We start from the raw sequence: 15625 nt of genomic DNA, 5'->3' as shown, positions 1-15625 counted from the left end.
TCCCAGGATTTGGCCATATCCAAGTGCATTGACTTGCCCCTAGTATGGGGCATAATCACCCAGTAAAGCAAGTCACGTTAGTTACACAGGGGTCAAGCCAGCACTTGGTGACGCAGACTCCACAATGCTGTTACTGCGTGAGCAATATTTCCTTATTACTATATGTCCAAAAATGCCTGCAATTGATCTCAGTGTCCTGTATCCCAATCTTTGGTGGCATAAAGTAGCAGACTACACACTTATTACAAAGGTGCACTTGTTCTGCCTGACCACGATAAACCAAAAAGCAGACACGGCAAGTACACAATTTATTCTAGGCAGCGCCTCAAAATCCCTTGAGTATACGAACTGTTCTCGTCTTTGAATTTCTTCATGGGACCTCGAGTTTTCTAGTACATGCTCGGCTATACCAGAGACACTAAACGGCAACCTCGTCCTTCGAGACGAACAAGGTTGTTCATTTATCTGGTCAGCATTCTTGTTGAGTTAAAGGCCTGCTGACACTTGGCGTATGCGAGTGACAGATGTCATCTATTCACAGAGGTGCGTGCGCGGGTCTTCCAATTTAGAGGGGCACAAGGACACAGCAATGCAAGTAGACATCGCCATGTGCAGCGTAAGCTGCTGTCTGCTCGCAAATCCTGCACGCGACACGGATCCAAATCAGAGCCTCCAGTAAGCCCAGTGTCTTCCTGTGACCTTGCAGGACAGTAGCATTACAACTTCCCCTACCCGTTCGCCTGCATAAAATCAAATTAGGGCAAAGGGCTTGAGAAGTACTCCCTGTGCAGCAAGCGTGGGAGACGCATCTGGTGGGAGCACCTACTGCACCATGGTGCGCTAGTTCCCTGAACACATCCGACTCCACTGGACGAAGAGGTCAAGATATGCTCGTAACAGATATGAAAGGGAAAAGCCCTCCGTCCGGCATCTAGAAGCCTGCAATAAAACGAGAAACCTGGGCACGACTTTAAGTGAACACGTGCGCTCCACCATCAGTTCACTTCATTCAACAGAGCCGTTGCGGAAAAGGCACGCTGAACGCCGGGGCCTGTGCATATAGAGGCGCAGAGTCGGGGCCAGGGCGACGGCTTACAGTACAGAGAAGCCAAGAACTGGTCAACGGCGAGTTGAAATTTCACAGCAAACGGGCGAGGCTGGGGCATGGTCATGCACATGCCGGATACGAAGTCACCCATTTTCCTCAGGCTCACGGGACAGCAACCGGGCCGCAGGCTCTCCCATCCACGAAGCCCCATTCAGAGGGGCTGCTATGGATACAACTGTGGCTGCACCTTTACCCTCCTATTGTAGCGAAACTGGGCCCGAGCCTCTCAATACGCAGCCCCATTCAACGCGTCAGTTCAGATCCGACAGGGGCTGCTACGGATACAGCTGTTGCTGTACCTCTCCCTCCTTTTCCGAACCAGGCACCGGAACCTCCTCCCGTCTGCGCTGAACAGATAGTGGAGGGGCCCATTCAATGAGCTGTATCTACACCGACCCGGCTTGGTCGCTTTAGTGCTCCGCCCCTTCACTTCTCTCCACCAGCACCCCCTTGGCTCCCCGACTGCCCAGGAGTGGCAGGCGATTCCCAGCTCGCATCAAGGGGGTCAGCTGGAGCAAGGGTCCGGTCAAACAGGGGCGTGAGGGCGACCGTACGCCAGAGAGAGTCCGGGAAAGCCAACCACGTTGGTTAGACGGACCTCACGAACAGCGTAGGAAAAAAAAGGAAAGCTATGCGGCAAGACTCACCTCTCTACAGCCGTCCTCTTCCGCGTTGGCTGCACTGGTGGCAGAGTCCCCCTCGCCCGCTGTGCTGCCACTGTCAGATGCCCAACACGTACACTACTCTCAGTGTAGTTTATTGGCAGCGCGTGCCCTCGCCGTGTTCTGTCGCTGGAAAAGCACGCGCGGCCACCGATCCTGCCAACGACGGGGCGCGCGCTGCTGATCAGCCACAGCTACTGCCAGCGACCGAGCGCGCTCTCCCTAAACTCCCGCCCCCTGCAACTATGACGTTGGTGGGCTCTGTCTCCCCTCCTCCTCTATCCGCACTGTCCCCTTCAGCTCCGCGTCAATCAATGCCGACTGCCGAGACGGCTCTCTGTAGGAACTGCTTTTAAAAAGAGATCGACGGTGCCTTGAGCGACTCAACTTGTTTCTCTGGGAAGAAGTCGGTGCTCGCTACTGTCCACGAAGTGTTTTTAGCTGAAAAGTAGTGTTGCGGAGGGATGGCGTCAGGGATTTAATGTTTTGGCTCGGGAGCCGTTGTCACCTGCGCAGGGGGAGGAGTCCGATGATCGTTAGACTTTGTACTCTCGAGCCCTGCGTGCCTCTGACTTGAAGGCGCTGCTAAGCAGGTGATTTGTTCGGCTAGTAAACGACTACACGGTAGAATGAAAGCCAGGATTTTATGAATGGCACTAAGTACACGGTTCACGAGTGTTTTTTTATTTCTCATTCACTTGGCTTTGTAACATAAACTACCGTGATATATTCGGGGAAAGACGGTTTGTTACCGGATAACAAGGGGCATTAAAATGAAATTGTGTATACACTGTTATCTATTTTCACAGTAATCACTACGCATACGTATTCATTGCGCAATGACAGTCGCCTCTGTTTAATTATAGATGGGTCAGTGTTTGCATAGGAAAGACATTTAAAAAAAAAAGTTTTGTGGCAATTGACAAACCTGCATGAAACCTTTTTAAAAAAAGTGCATCCGCTTTGGTTCTTTTGTGTACAGATTTGTGATTTGGGCAGTTATGTGCTGATCTGTCAAACAGGGGGCCAAAAGAAGAGGCGTTGCTCCAAAAAGTCTGTTTTCCCTCGTTAATTCCCTTAAGAAACGTGGCTCATCGAAAAACTGAAGGCATTAGCGGTGTGGGTCTCATTTAGAAGGGACGAATGGCTTAATTTATTCTATAACATTTTACAGGAGTCATAATCTCAGTTAAACAGTCATATCCTGAGCCTATGTTGAGCCTAAAACAAAACCATCACACACACCTAAATTATCAGGGTAATCGTGACCATCTTCATCATCATAACAAAACGGGACTCGTTGACACTTGTCATTTAATTCCTGACACACACAGCCATCTTCCTAAGATTTCAACACCTGCCATCTTAAGTAATGATACTGACTTTATTGATATTAAAGACACCGAAAGGCCTGAAGAACTTGGAGGAGCACTTTTCCACACATTCTGGAAGATGTATTTTTACGAAATCTCCCACCTTTACGTCAATGAGGTTTGGCTTGTGAAGGGCATTGTAATGCTTCCTGCCCTCAGCCTACCAAGTCTTCACGTAAATTCTAACATGGAGATCAGGTTGTGAAAAGAGAAAATCTCTGTGAGGTAGTTTACATTTAATCGACCAGGGGCAGGGCCAGACTGGTAAACATCGAAAGCGGTCACTCCCACCCATAAATGCACAGTTTATGATTGTGTTTTGGAAGTTACCGGCCACAGCTTTATTTCTCAATGGAAAATCAAGGAGATACTGTACTGCCAACAGGTCATAAATCAGAAATTCAAGTCATAAATCATTTAAGCAGGTGGGTTCGCTAAGTCATAAATTAACTGCCCTATTGGTGCAGATCATAAAGCACATCATAAATCAGTCCAGTAGATCTTTTGTTCGTTGGGTGTGGGTGGGATTCGCAGTCAAGCGGCGCTGTCCCAGCCTTAAGTAGAGGCTGGGCCCGCATTTGCCCCACTTTATATGGGCATGGTGCTCAGCCTCCCATTGGCCGGTCGTTAGCACCACTTTGTTGGCTATTTGACGCCCTTGACCTTCACCCCTCACCTTCAGTAAATGGGGGGCAGGGGAGTAACTTCCGCCCTTCCATTGTCGCTCAACCCTCGGGATGACCGGTTGCTGGGTCTTGGTGCCGTTTAATGTACCAGCCCCTTAAGCCCTCTACGGGTGCAGGCCTCTGCCATAAAATTTGCATGTGACTACTTCCACTCCTAAATGTGCAGTTTAAAATTGTATTTTGAAAGTTACCGGCCTCAGCTGTATTACATTTTTTCATATTCAGCCATATTTCTTGGTGAAAAATCAAGGAGATACCTTGATACTGCCAACAGGTCATAAATCAAGTCATAACTCACAAATTCAAGTCATAAATCATTTAAACAGGTAGGTTCACAAAGTCATAAATCTACTGCCGTATTGGTGCAGGTCATAAATCACATCATAAATCAGTCCAGTAGTTCATTAAGTCATAAATGACCTGACCCAGCACTTTTATGATGATTAATAGTGAACTTAGCACCTGCCTTAGTCCAGCGTTTATTACTGATGACTGGGGTCCCTGAACTGGAGCTTCACTATTTGTGTAGAGGGAAACGTATACCATCATTTCTTTTCTTTAGCCACAACTCTATATCTTTGATTATTCAATGCAATTTTTTTATTTTTAGGGCAGGGGACCAGCCTACCTCAAAATAAAGCTGGTGTCAGGGGAACTTGTAATCATTTTACACTCCCCATGCATGTGCTCTTTCCAATAGTGTTTTCTATCTTTCAATAAGGATAGCATGTTTATTTTAATGTTTACTATTCTTTTAAAACATGCTACAGATAGGTTACTTTCCCAACATTCATGCAGCCCTAATTCCTTTATTGCTACATCAAAGCAGAGTGGTGTGGGATGCTCACTATTTCCTTGAAGTTCTTGCCACAAAACCTGGCATAGGTCATTCCTCTTGTTTGTTTTTATTCTGTACCAGGTTTTCATGTAGACCCCTTTTCTAGCTATTATCTGGTTTATTAGTCCAAACTCCAAGCATATTTGAGCTGGCGATGCGTTTGGGGGTAAGCCAAATATCTGTCTATAAGTTCTTGTTATACTTGTGTTTAGACATGCTTTGTCGCCCCATGCAGTGCAACACTGCCATAGGTTAAGCTAGCTGCCAATTTGGCTGATATCACCCTTAATAACGGTAAAATGCTTGAACCATTCAAGGTTCTTTTTAGAGTGGAGAGGGCTACGCGCAGTGTTAAACCTTTCCTTTTTAAGTACTCCCAATGTGGGTAAAGCATCGCCGTTCATCGAACCGCACTCCCAAATAAAAATAGGATTGGACTAACTCCACCTGTTCTCCATTCATGAACCATCTATGCTTTCGCCCCATCTCGCTCCTCCCCTTCCCTGCCAAAGTCATAGAGAAGACCGTCAACAAGCAACTTACCAACTTCCTTGAAGACAACAACCTACTCGACCCCTCTCAGTCCGGATTCCGAGCCAATCACAGCACAGAAACCGCCCTCATCTCAGTCACAGACGACATCAGAACTCTGATGGACAACGGAGAAACAGTCGCCCTCATCCTCCTCGACCTATCGGCTGCCTTCGACACCGTCTGCCACCGAACCCTAACATCCTGCCTGCGCTCCACCGGTATCCAAGGACTGGCCCTGGACTGGATCACCTCTTACCTCTCTAACCGCTCCCAAAGAGTCTACCTCCCTCCATTCCGCTCAGAAACCACTGAGATCATCTGCGGCGTCCCACAAGGCTCCTCGCTCAGCCCGACTCTCTTCAATGTCTACATGAGCCCCCTCGCCGACATCGTACGCAAACACAACATCAACATCACCTCCTACGCCGACGACACTCAGCTGATACTTTCCCTCACCAAGGACCCCACTGGCGCCAAGACCAACCTACAAGATGGAATGAAAGACGTCGCAGAATGGATGAAACTCAGCCGTCTGACACTGAACTCAGAAAAAACGGAAGTCCTCATCCTCGGAAACACCCCGTCCGCCTGGGACGACTCTTGGTGGCCCACGGCCCTAGGCACCGCTCCAACCCCCTCAGACCACACACGCAACCTCGGATTCATCCTGGACCTGATTCTCACCATGACCAAACAAGTCAACGCTGTATCATCTTCCTGCTTCCTCACCCTCCGCGTGCTCCGAAAGATCTTCTGCTGGATCCCCGCTGTCACCAGAAAGACTGTACCCACGCCCTCGTCACGAGCCGCCTGGACTACGGAAACACCCTATACGCAGGAACCACCGCTAAACTCCAGAAACGTCTGCAGCGAATACAAAACGTCTCCGCCCGCCTCGTCCTCGACATACCCCGCAACAGCCACATCTCCGCCCACCTGAGACACCTGCACTGGCTTCCCATCAACAAAAGGATCACCTTCCGGCTCCTGACACACGCACACAAAGCCCTGCACAACAAGGGACCTGAATACCTCAACCGTCGCCTCAGTTTCTACACGCCCACCCGTCAACTTTGCTCCGCCAACCTCGCACTCGCCGCCGTCCCTCGCATCCGCCGCACCACAGCAGGTGGGAAATCCTTCTCCTACCTGGTGACCAAGACATGGAATTCCCTCCCCACCAACCTGAGGACCACCCAGGACCACCTCGCATTCCGGAAGCAGCTCAAGACCTGGCTCTTCGAGCAGCAGTAACCCCCTCCCCTTAGCGCCTTGAGACCCTCACGGGTGAGTAGCGCGCTTTATAAATGTTTTTGATTTGATTTGATTTGCTTTTTATTTATCCCTTATTTTTACCTTGTTTTTTTCTAAATTTACTATAAGACCATTTTCCTTTGAATAATTTGATAACCTTCCCACTCATCTTTATAGTCCAATCTGTGTTTTGGGTTATAAGAAAAACGTCATCTGCGTAAAGCAGATTAGATATGGACGTCGGGCCTAGCCTTGGTGCATGTAAGTTTACTACTTTTAGTTTGTGCGAAAGGTCTGCTAGGAACAAATTAAACATATAGGGTGCAATAACACAGCCTTGTTTTAGTCCTTGGAAGGTCTTTATTTTTCCTACAAGACAGACCCATCCCCTATCCCTCACCCAAGTATCAGTGTACAGGAACTGGATAGCCTTAAGTAGACTGGACAGAATACCCAATGCTATAAGTTTCCTCCACAATAGATTACGATCACTGAGTCATTGGCTGACTTAAAATTGACAAACCAAAGGTACGTTGGTAAATTCTTAAGGGTTTGTTTGTCCATTAACAATGATAATGCTAATATGTTAGTTTCTGTTCCTACTCCTTGTGTAAATCTGGTTTGGTTTAGTGGGACAATCTTTCTATCTATTGCCCATTCTCACAATTCATTAAGTAATAGGCTAGCAAAGTACTTTGCTTCTATATCTTGGAGCAATAGTTTCCAGGTACGTCCCTATTACCTTTCTTGTATATGCAGTGTATTATAGAGCTGCACCATGAGTGTGGCACCATCTGCTCTTGTAATGCACAGTTATAAACTGTAGCTAGTACTGGAATCCATAGGTCTATATTTGATGTGTACAATACTTAGGGAAGTCCATTTGGTCCTGGGGCACCATCTTTCCTAGAATTTAGTACTATTTTCCTTATTTGATTCTCCGCAAAACTTTCTTTAATGCGGTCTTTGGTTTCTAAGCCCCCCTTCCTGGTTTTCTCAATCATTGTTTTTTCTTCTCGAGGCCCGATTTGTGATGATTTAAAGATTTCATTTAAGAATTGTAGCCATGTCTGTTCTACTATGTTGGAATTAACTACTGGACTTTGTGGGCGATTTATTCCATTTACAGCTTTCCAGAACTGCCTGGAGTTTTTTTTGTTTCGCTAGATATAACATCTTTGCCCAGAAACCATCATTTGCTTTCCTTTTTTCTTCCCAGGCCAGTCTTTGCCAAATCTTATTTACTTTAAGGAAAGTATAATGTAGACCTCTATTTTGTGGGTCTTTCCTAATTTCCCTTTGCAGTGTGTTATGCTTTTTTCGTAGCTTCTGAGCTGAAATTGATAGTTTAATTCTATCCCTCTTTTCCTCTCCTAGCCTTTCTTGGGGACACTTATGGAGCCTCTTTGCAGCTACTTTTTCTATTATTCTGTTAAGAAAATTCCCCCACTGTTTTACTTTATTACTGCATCTACTTCCTACGGTTTCTTTTACTAGTCTTTCAGCTAGCTCCTTTATCTGGTCATTCAGTTTGCTAGACCAAATTAGCCTTTGATAATTTATTGTGTTATCTTCCCCACCCCACAATGGTACCTGTTGGTGATACTGTACTTGTGCTGAAAGCGCAATTCTTTGTTGTCCGTGATTGCTAATTGATGTTTTATTTATATTCAAGGATTTTATCCTATTCCAGATCGTTAACATTGCCATTGTGGAATCTATTATAGAGCATGCTGTTGCCGAGTAATAAGTCCACTCAGGTGGCCTGTCTGATTGAAACCTCCCATTTAGGATTCTCATACTTAGGGACTCCAAGTCCTTTATTAAAGAGATTGCCCTCTTGTCATATGCTCTTCTCCGGGGGTCCCTATTCCTTTGGGGGAGAATTGACTATACATAATCTTGCTGGATTACCTGTTTTTCTCGCTCAAAACTATGTATCAAATCCATATTAAAGTCTCCCGTTATTATGATGTCTAGAAGATATGGTTCCTGTAACAAGGCCATTACCGCATCACATAGCTCAAGTATTATTGAAGACTTTATTTTTTCATTTGGGGGAATATACACATTCAATATATATAATGGAGTGTTTCAATCTTCTATCCAGTTATTCAGTTTAGTGCCAGGATGTTTTTGCTTTCTATGTGTACCTGGACTGCTTCAATTTCTAGTGCTATTTTGATGAAAATTGCTAAGCCTCCTTTTGTTCGTCCCTGATTTTTTGTTTTAATGCCAGTCTATAATGTTCTGCATACCTACTATATCAAAATCTTCAATCGTCCATGTTTCCTGGAGGTATATTATTTGGCTTTCTTTTAGCAAGAAGGCTAACTCTTCCTTCGGCGATTTGGTTTGTGCTCTGTTGATGTTCCATGACGTAATGAATAGAACATCATACCGTCTGTTTTCTGCCTTCTACCCATTAGGTCATGTCCTACATTTCCTGTGTAGTGCCTCCGTTAACCAACCAAAATTTACTTGTAAAGCCCTTTCCTTTTCCTGTGGGCTTTGGGGTTGATGGAAATCTACATTTTTTTCTGTCCTTCCTCTGGTGGCTCTAAGAACTGAGTAGGCTTTACCCTCGCCCTCTTCCCCACCACACTATTTATGGGTTTTACTAGCACAAACATTTCTGGATACCTGTCTTGTGGGGGTAATGATAATTGTATCCCCCAGGCAGCCAAAATAGCTTTTTTCTCTAATTTCTGATTGGGCCAGCAAATAATTTTGAAAAGAAGCCATGGTGGATTCCTGCACCCTCCCCTCGGTATGGGCCAGAAACTCAATTGAAACTATATCGTTTGATGTTAATTCTGACAGTGATGGGATTGCAAGCAATAGATGTAGTATATTACCCCTGGTCAAAATGTCATGTGGGCCTTTAGACTTATGTATAGGTGTAAAAATTATCTTATTTTATGCATTCCCGCTTTCGGTGACGAGGTTCCTGTCTTCCCTTTCTGTCGATTTTCTCACTTGTCCGTTACTCCTGGTTCCTTTTTTCTTTTTCCTATTTCCTTCATCATCATAGTCCAGTCCTCGGCACATCATATCTTTTCCACTTAGACTTTGTGCTTGTGAACATAATCACTTGTATCCTAGAGTTGCAATTTCCTTCCCTTGTTGTTCACCTCGGTGATTATTGCTGATGTTGATAATTGATTCCCTGAGTTCTTATGGCTCCCACACTGTTAGGAGCTTCAAATTGCTGCTGTCCTTGATCCGATTGCTTCTGTTTAGAGACTTTTTTAACTCTATCACTTGAGGGAATTGTGATAAGAGACTGATATGCCTCCATTGTATTTTTTGCCAAAATAGTTCCCTTAGTTAATTTTGCGTCTTCCCAACATTGTCCTCATTGCTCCTCTCCTGCCTTTGAAAAATTGGGAAGAGTTTTATTCGGTTGATCTCCTGTGAGACCTTTCCTGGTGTCATCTCACCACTTTTCTCCATCTTTTGCCTTAGATTAAAGAGTTCAAAATTTGCAGAACTTATTTGTTGCTTTTTTTCAGGCTTTACGCAATTTTTTCCTTTGCTTTTTTGTCATTCCCCGTACTAGTGCACAGTTTTTTTCTTGCATCTTAGGTACCGTGTGTTTTTCTTGGTTTTCTAATTCGACATTACACATATTGATCTCACTGAATCCTATATCTATATGATTGGTTCCTATATTGATATTTTTAGGAATATCTTTATCGTCTGTTGTTACTTACTTATATTCCCTTTTTGTTTCACAGCCTTCTTTCGTTGGATTACAGCACTTATTCCATTCCTTCTCTATTTCCCCGTGCACTACAGAATTATTATTTTTTAAATCCTCTATAATAGTACTCAGTACTTCAGGGATTTGTTTCAATTTGTCGATTACTGGGGCACATGCGCAATCTATATTTGCTGTTTCTGCCAGGGTTTGTGCTTGAGTTATCAGATTATTTAGATCCGCCAGTTTCTGATCCATACCTGATATAGAGGTTGCCGTTATATTTAATAGATCAATCAGGACATCCATTTTATTCAATTGATATGTCAGTGCCTCAAGAGTCAGTTGTAATGTTTTAAAGATCACTTCCCACACATTTACTTTGCTGGCTGCAGGTCCTCTCTCATTTTGTTGATCTGTTAATTCCTCCTGGCTATCGTGTGTGGCCTGCATCTCCTATTGAATTTGTTTTGCTAGTGAGTTATTTTGGGCTGGTTCACATTTTTTCATTTCTTTATAGCCACCGTCCATTGCTCTTTCACTTATTTCAGTTTTATCCTTTTCCTCAGGTTTTATTGCCTGTACCTTTGTTTCCTCTGTCTTAGACCCAACAGGTTCCACAATAACTTCTACTGGTATTGGATGTCCGTTCCTCAACAGGGGAGCTTTAGTCTCACTTCTATTGCGTTGCTGGAATGGCGATTCTGGCAAGATTGATAAAAGATCTGTATCACTGACCGATTCCCACCATACCATCACACTATCTCCTGCTTCCTCCTTACTTTCATCTTCTTGATTTTTAGAAAACGTTTTTAGTGCACTTCCCTGCGAGTTCTCTTTTACATCGCCCCTTTGATCCTTCAATTGCACTGGGCTGGATTTTATTAATGTGATTGGTGCAGTAAGTGAGTTTGTGTTCTTGGGAGTGGAGAAGATTATTTCCGCTGGATCCTTTAAGAAATTAAAATTTTCAGGGACTTTCAGTACCTTATCAAACATTTTTGCGACGGGTGGTATTAGAGCCGTATCTTCCCTTGCTGCGTTTGCCTTCGCTTTTGTTTATGTTTGCCCCATCTGCAGGCCTCTTCTCTCATTTACTCTTGTAGTAACTTGTCTTTCACATCCTGACCTCATTTTGAGGGCTGAGGCTACTGTTCTTTAATTGTTACTGATGGTGACAGGCCCCTCTTCCTGATCCTGGGCAAATCACACTGCTGACTTCACTAGAACACCTGCAATCGGCACCCAGCATTACGGGGCCGCTTCCGCAATGTTCCGTATTGCCGTGCTGTCTATCTCACTATTTTAAGTGCTTTCAGCTTCCTTCCAGTAAGTGACAGAAATGGGTGTAAAACCAATGCTGGATCCCGGACAGCTAAACGTTTCTTCTCCTCCTACGACTGGGCAGCTTTCGCTGTCAGTCAGAAACCCCCCAAACACAAACTTTCTTGTCTGCAAGCCATCCACACCCACCGAACACACCCTCACATGTCCCCCACGGCTCTCTTCCCAGTCTGCCCTCCGCTTCTTTAATCAAGGATATACTGTACTCTCAACAGCTCATAAATGAAGTCATTAGTCACAAATTTAAGTCATAAATAATTTAAGCAGCTAGGTTCATTAGTCATAAATCAATCCAGTAGTTCATTAAGTCATAAATCACCTGACCCCGCACTTTTATCATGAATAATAGTCAACTTAGCTCCTGCCTTAGTCTGGTTTTTATTGCTGATGACTGGGGTCCTTGAGCTGAAGCTTCGCCATTTGTTTATGGGAGGGGTATTTCACCATACATTTTTCTTTAGGCCCAACTTGCTACCTTGGATTATCCGGTGTGCCCCACTGACCGGCAGACCAGGCTGCGAGTGCCTTGTTGTGAGCCCCTTCACCTCTCTGACTGCCTTACCCTGCCATGCGGCATCCCAAGGTCAGTACCAGGTCTGCCACTCCGAGGTGGCCTTTCAAGCTCCTTAAGCTTCTGTAGCTGCCTCTTTTTCCGCCACGCTGCACACAGTATTACGTCCTCAGGTAGCGCTCCCAGACTAGCCAGTGATCATTCTACCGACAACCGGCTAGCGCCATGGCCGCCCATAGGATGGACCAGAATACCTCCAGCCTTGCTTCGGTTAGGTGCACTCCATCCTATGCAAAATACTCAGGGCGCCTTAGGTTGATCAGACGGTGTCTGATAGCTTCCCAGCCGTTCGCCCTACAAAATTTTGCCACTGCCACATTGAGTTTCTTTCTGGATCTTTAAAGGGCGCTGATGGACCAGAGCCCCTTTCATGTCTGCCTGGGCACATTTTCTGACCACAGGAGGTTGGCGTTACCCAGTAACCTAGCAGCTCCCATGATCCCAAGCCTTATGTTCTCCAGCAGCTCTTTCCTACCCAGCAGTGGCAGGTCATTCCCCTCCAAAGTGTACTACTAATAAATCAGGCTTTCCTGGGTATTGCTCCTAGCGCATATGCGGTATTCCTTGCCATCTTATTACCGTGTTGACTGGCCTGGGCCTCATTGTGCCACCCACCTCGCTCCAGCAACCTTCGGTTCTTTGCATGAGTGAATGACCTACCATCCATTCCGTCTTCTTTTGTCCAACTGGCAGGGCAAATGATGATAGTTTGGTGGAACCATCTCGTCCCTGTTCACCAAACCTTGCTTGCTAAGCTTTGCTTCCCCATGGAAGTCCCAAGTAATGCTTCTAAGCTGCAGAGCACCATCGCCCTATTCCACTGATGCTGTCCTCTGACAGCCCCCACCTGGCCGCTGTGGTCATTGCGCCGATGTGAAAGGTGTGTGTGCCAAACTGTGCCGCCATCAGACCTGCCTTTCGAGAGCCTTCTTCAACACTGCCCTAAATTGAAATATACTCAAGCATTCCCCATTCTTGTTCTTGTAGAGAGGGCCTTCTCCTGGAGGCTGAATTGCCCAGTATTACTTCATCCAGTGCACCAGGCATAACTCCTTGCTTGACAGGCCCATCAGTCTCACCAATGCTCCTCTTCCTTACTGGTCAGTTTTTGACCTCCGTAGGATTACCCCCATATATCCTGGACCCAGTTGCACATCCTGCACCTGAATGCAGGAGCCCACCTCCTCATGTTTCACTGGTGCCACCAGTTTGCTCACTCTGAAGGCTCCGAAAAATGCCAGCTAGAATGCTGCCTTGAACAAGGTGACCTCTGATGAGTCTCTGCATATTTCGGGCAGGACCTCCAGTATGCGAGCCAGGGTGTCATTCAATGGGCTTTCTCTTATCCTCCTTTGCCCCCTCTAGGCGCCACCAGTCCTTCTTGCCACCTTCAGGTAATGTGAGGCTGTCTGGTCCACACTGGTTGCCATTTTTGTGCTGTGGGCTATCACTGCCAAATGTGCTCGAGCCCAGAATCTGGATTTCTGCTGGTTGAACGCCCATTTCACGAACCGCTCCTCAGCTTGGGATGTGTTGCTGAATGAACGCAAGCCCATCATTTCCTGTACAGTTATTTGGTAGGTTACATACCTCCGGGCTGTCTTGGGTGCCAAGGAATGTTGTATCAATTGGGTTAGGTCACACCTGCCAGTGACCATTGGTCCGCCGGGAATGGTGTCATGATTCTCTCTGCTGTGGGCAACAACTCCCTGAACATCTCCTTCTGATGGATACAACTACCTGTGGATTCCTCACCTAATGAATACTCCCATGGCGCCAGCATTCAACGGAAATCTTATTCCTAGTCTCTGCACGTCGACGAGGACGTCACTCTAGCCCACGCGACGCCGTCTGACGTCATACAGGCAATAAGAGGTCCTCGCCGACGTCAGTTCCCTTTTTTCCGTGCATTCGAAACGGTTATCTTCGAGGGGGCTACTGTTACTTTAGTAGTTACAGTGTATTTTCTGCTGCGTAGTTCTTCTCTGCGGTAACAAAGTCTCAGAGAAAGTCGGGTTTCAAGCCCTGTCGAGAGTGTGGGGGCAAGATGTCCGTTACAGATCCTCACTCCGACTGTCTCTGGTGTTTGAGCTCCGACCACGACGTCGTGACTTGCGATTCATGTCAGCACATGAATCCGAAGGCCCTCAAAGAACGTGAGGCTAAACTATTCCTGGCGAAGTCGAAGAGAAAGGAAAAACATCACAAAAAGTCTTCTTCGCCAAGGTCTCATCGGCGTCATCGAGACTCCCGGCGCCATAGAGCTTCACGGCGTCATTCCAGCAAGGAGACTCGTTCGAGGTCGCCTTCGGCTCAGCGTCGGAGGACTTGGGAGGTCAGTCCCACGGTCACGCCGCATCCATCCACGCCGTTGCCCTCTCCGGCGTCACCGACTTCGCCTGGACAAGCGTCTGTGGTTGAGGTGATGCAGCCTCTTGTGATGTCTCCGGCGTCGCGGACGTCGAGGCCGGCGACGGGGTCGCCTTCGATCCAGGCACCTCAGTATCCGGCTTTCCCCGCCCCTGGAGCCGATAGTACCGCATTTCTGAATGCGATGTATACCATCTTTCAGCAGATGGCTCCAGGAGGTGCTCCGGCTGGTCCTTCGGGGCGTTTGGCCTTTTCATTGGGTGATCCTGCACCTCTTCGGCCGGCACCCTTTATGCACTTTCTCCCTTTTGGGAATGTGGGCTTGGCGCCGGTGTCGGCGCCGGTGGCCACTCCGGTGGCTTCAGAGGGATTGGCTCCGGAGGTTTCCATCCCGTCGACGTCGGGATTTCGTCCTGTGACTCCGGTGGGTCCATCGGCTCCAAGATCTCTTCGTCCTGTTCCTTCATAGGCGCCGAAGCTGCCTGTGGCGCCGGATGCAGCGTCGGATGCTTCTGGAGATCGGCGCCGATCTTCGACTTCGGCAGAGGCCATGTCGACTCCGCGTATTGAGCAGAGACTACATTCGAGGAGGCGTGCTCTCCGTCTTTTGGAAGAGCAGGAGTACCAGCGAGTCCTGGAGGAAGGAGAGGTTGAGGACTCTGGTGATGGACTGCATGGTCTGGATACGGCCAGTGGTCTGGATACTTCCCCTGAGTGGGACCTTTCATCTCCAGGGGAGTATACGGAGGAGGCTGCTACCTTTCACGCAGTGGTGAGGAAGGCAGCTAACTTTCTGGACCTGCCTTTGCCGGTGGCAGAGGCGAAGCAGAATTTATTGACGGAGGTGCTGCATCCGGCCTCTGCTGCAGCGGAGCCTCTCTTGCCGTTTAATGAGGCTTTGCTTGATCCGGTGTTGGAGGTGTGGAAGAAGCCTGTATCTTCCTCTGCAGTTCATAGGGCTGTGGCCAGAAGATATCGGGCTGCACCATCTGACCCTGGCTTTCTTTCAAGACACCCTACGCCGGAGAGCTTGGTGGTGCAAGCCTCCTGTTCATCGAAATCAGCGCCTGGATCTTTCCCGACGGTACCTGGAGAAAGGGACTCCAAAAAACTGGATGCGCAATCCAAGAAAATATTTTCATCTTGCAGTTTGGCGTTGAAGGCCACCAACGCAACTTGCAT

At 47.0% G+C, this 15625-nt stretch overlaps 1 protein-coding gene across 5 annotated transcripts in view; it reads right to left on the bottom strand.

Annotated features, from left to right (window-relative positions):
• The window catches only part of PALS2 (protein associated with LIN7 2, MAGUK p55 family member), a 704871-nt gene extending 702598 nt beyond the window's left edge, over positions 1–2273 (bottom strand). For 3 of the 5 annotated variants that reach the window (XM_069211396.1, XM_069211394.1, XM_069211398.1), the window contains exon 1: positions 1756–2100. The gene's annotated coding sequence lies outside the window, so the exon portion shown is untranslated. Of the gene's footprint in view, positions 1–1755; positions 2101–2158 lie in introns of those variants that run through there. The other 2 variants (XM_069211397.1, XM_069211395.1) reach the window with 2 other exon arrangements.
• Positions 2274–15625: the final 13352 nt, after the last annotated feature.

Source organism: Pleurodeles waltl, chromosome 10 (genome assembly GCF_031143425.1).
Source record: "Pleurodeles waltl isolate 20211129_DDA chromosome 10, aPleWal1.hap1.20221129, whole genome shotgun sequence".
In the NCBI taxonomy this organism is placed as follows: domain Eukaryota; kingdom Metazoa; phylum Chordata; class Amphibia; order Caudata; family Salamandridae; genus Pleurodeles; species Pleurodeles waltl.
The sequence above is the reverse complement of the archived record's forward strand: the minus strand, read 5'-3'. Positions and strand labels throughout refer to the sequence as shown.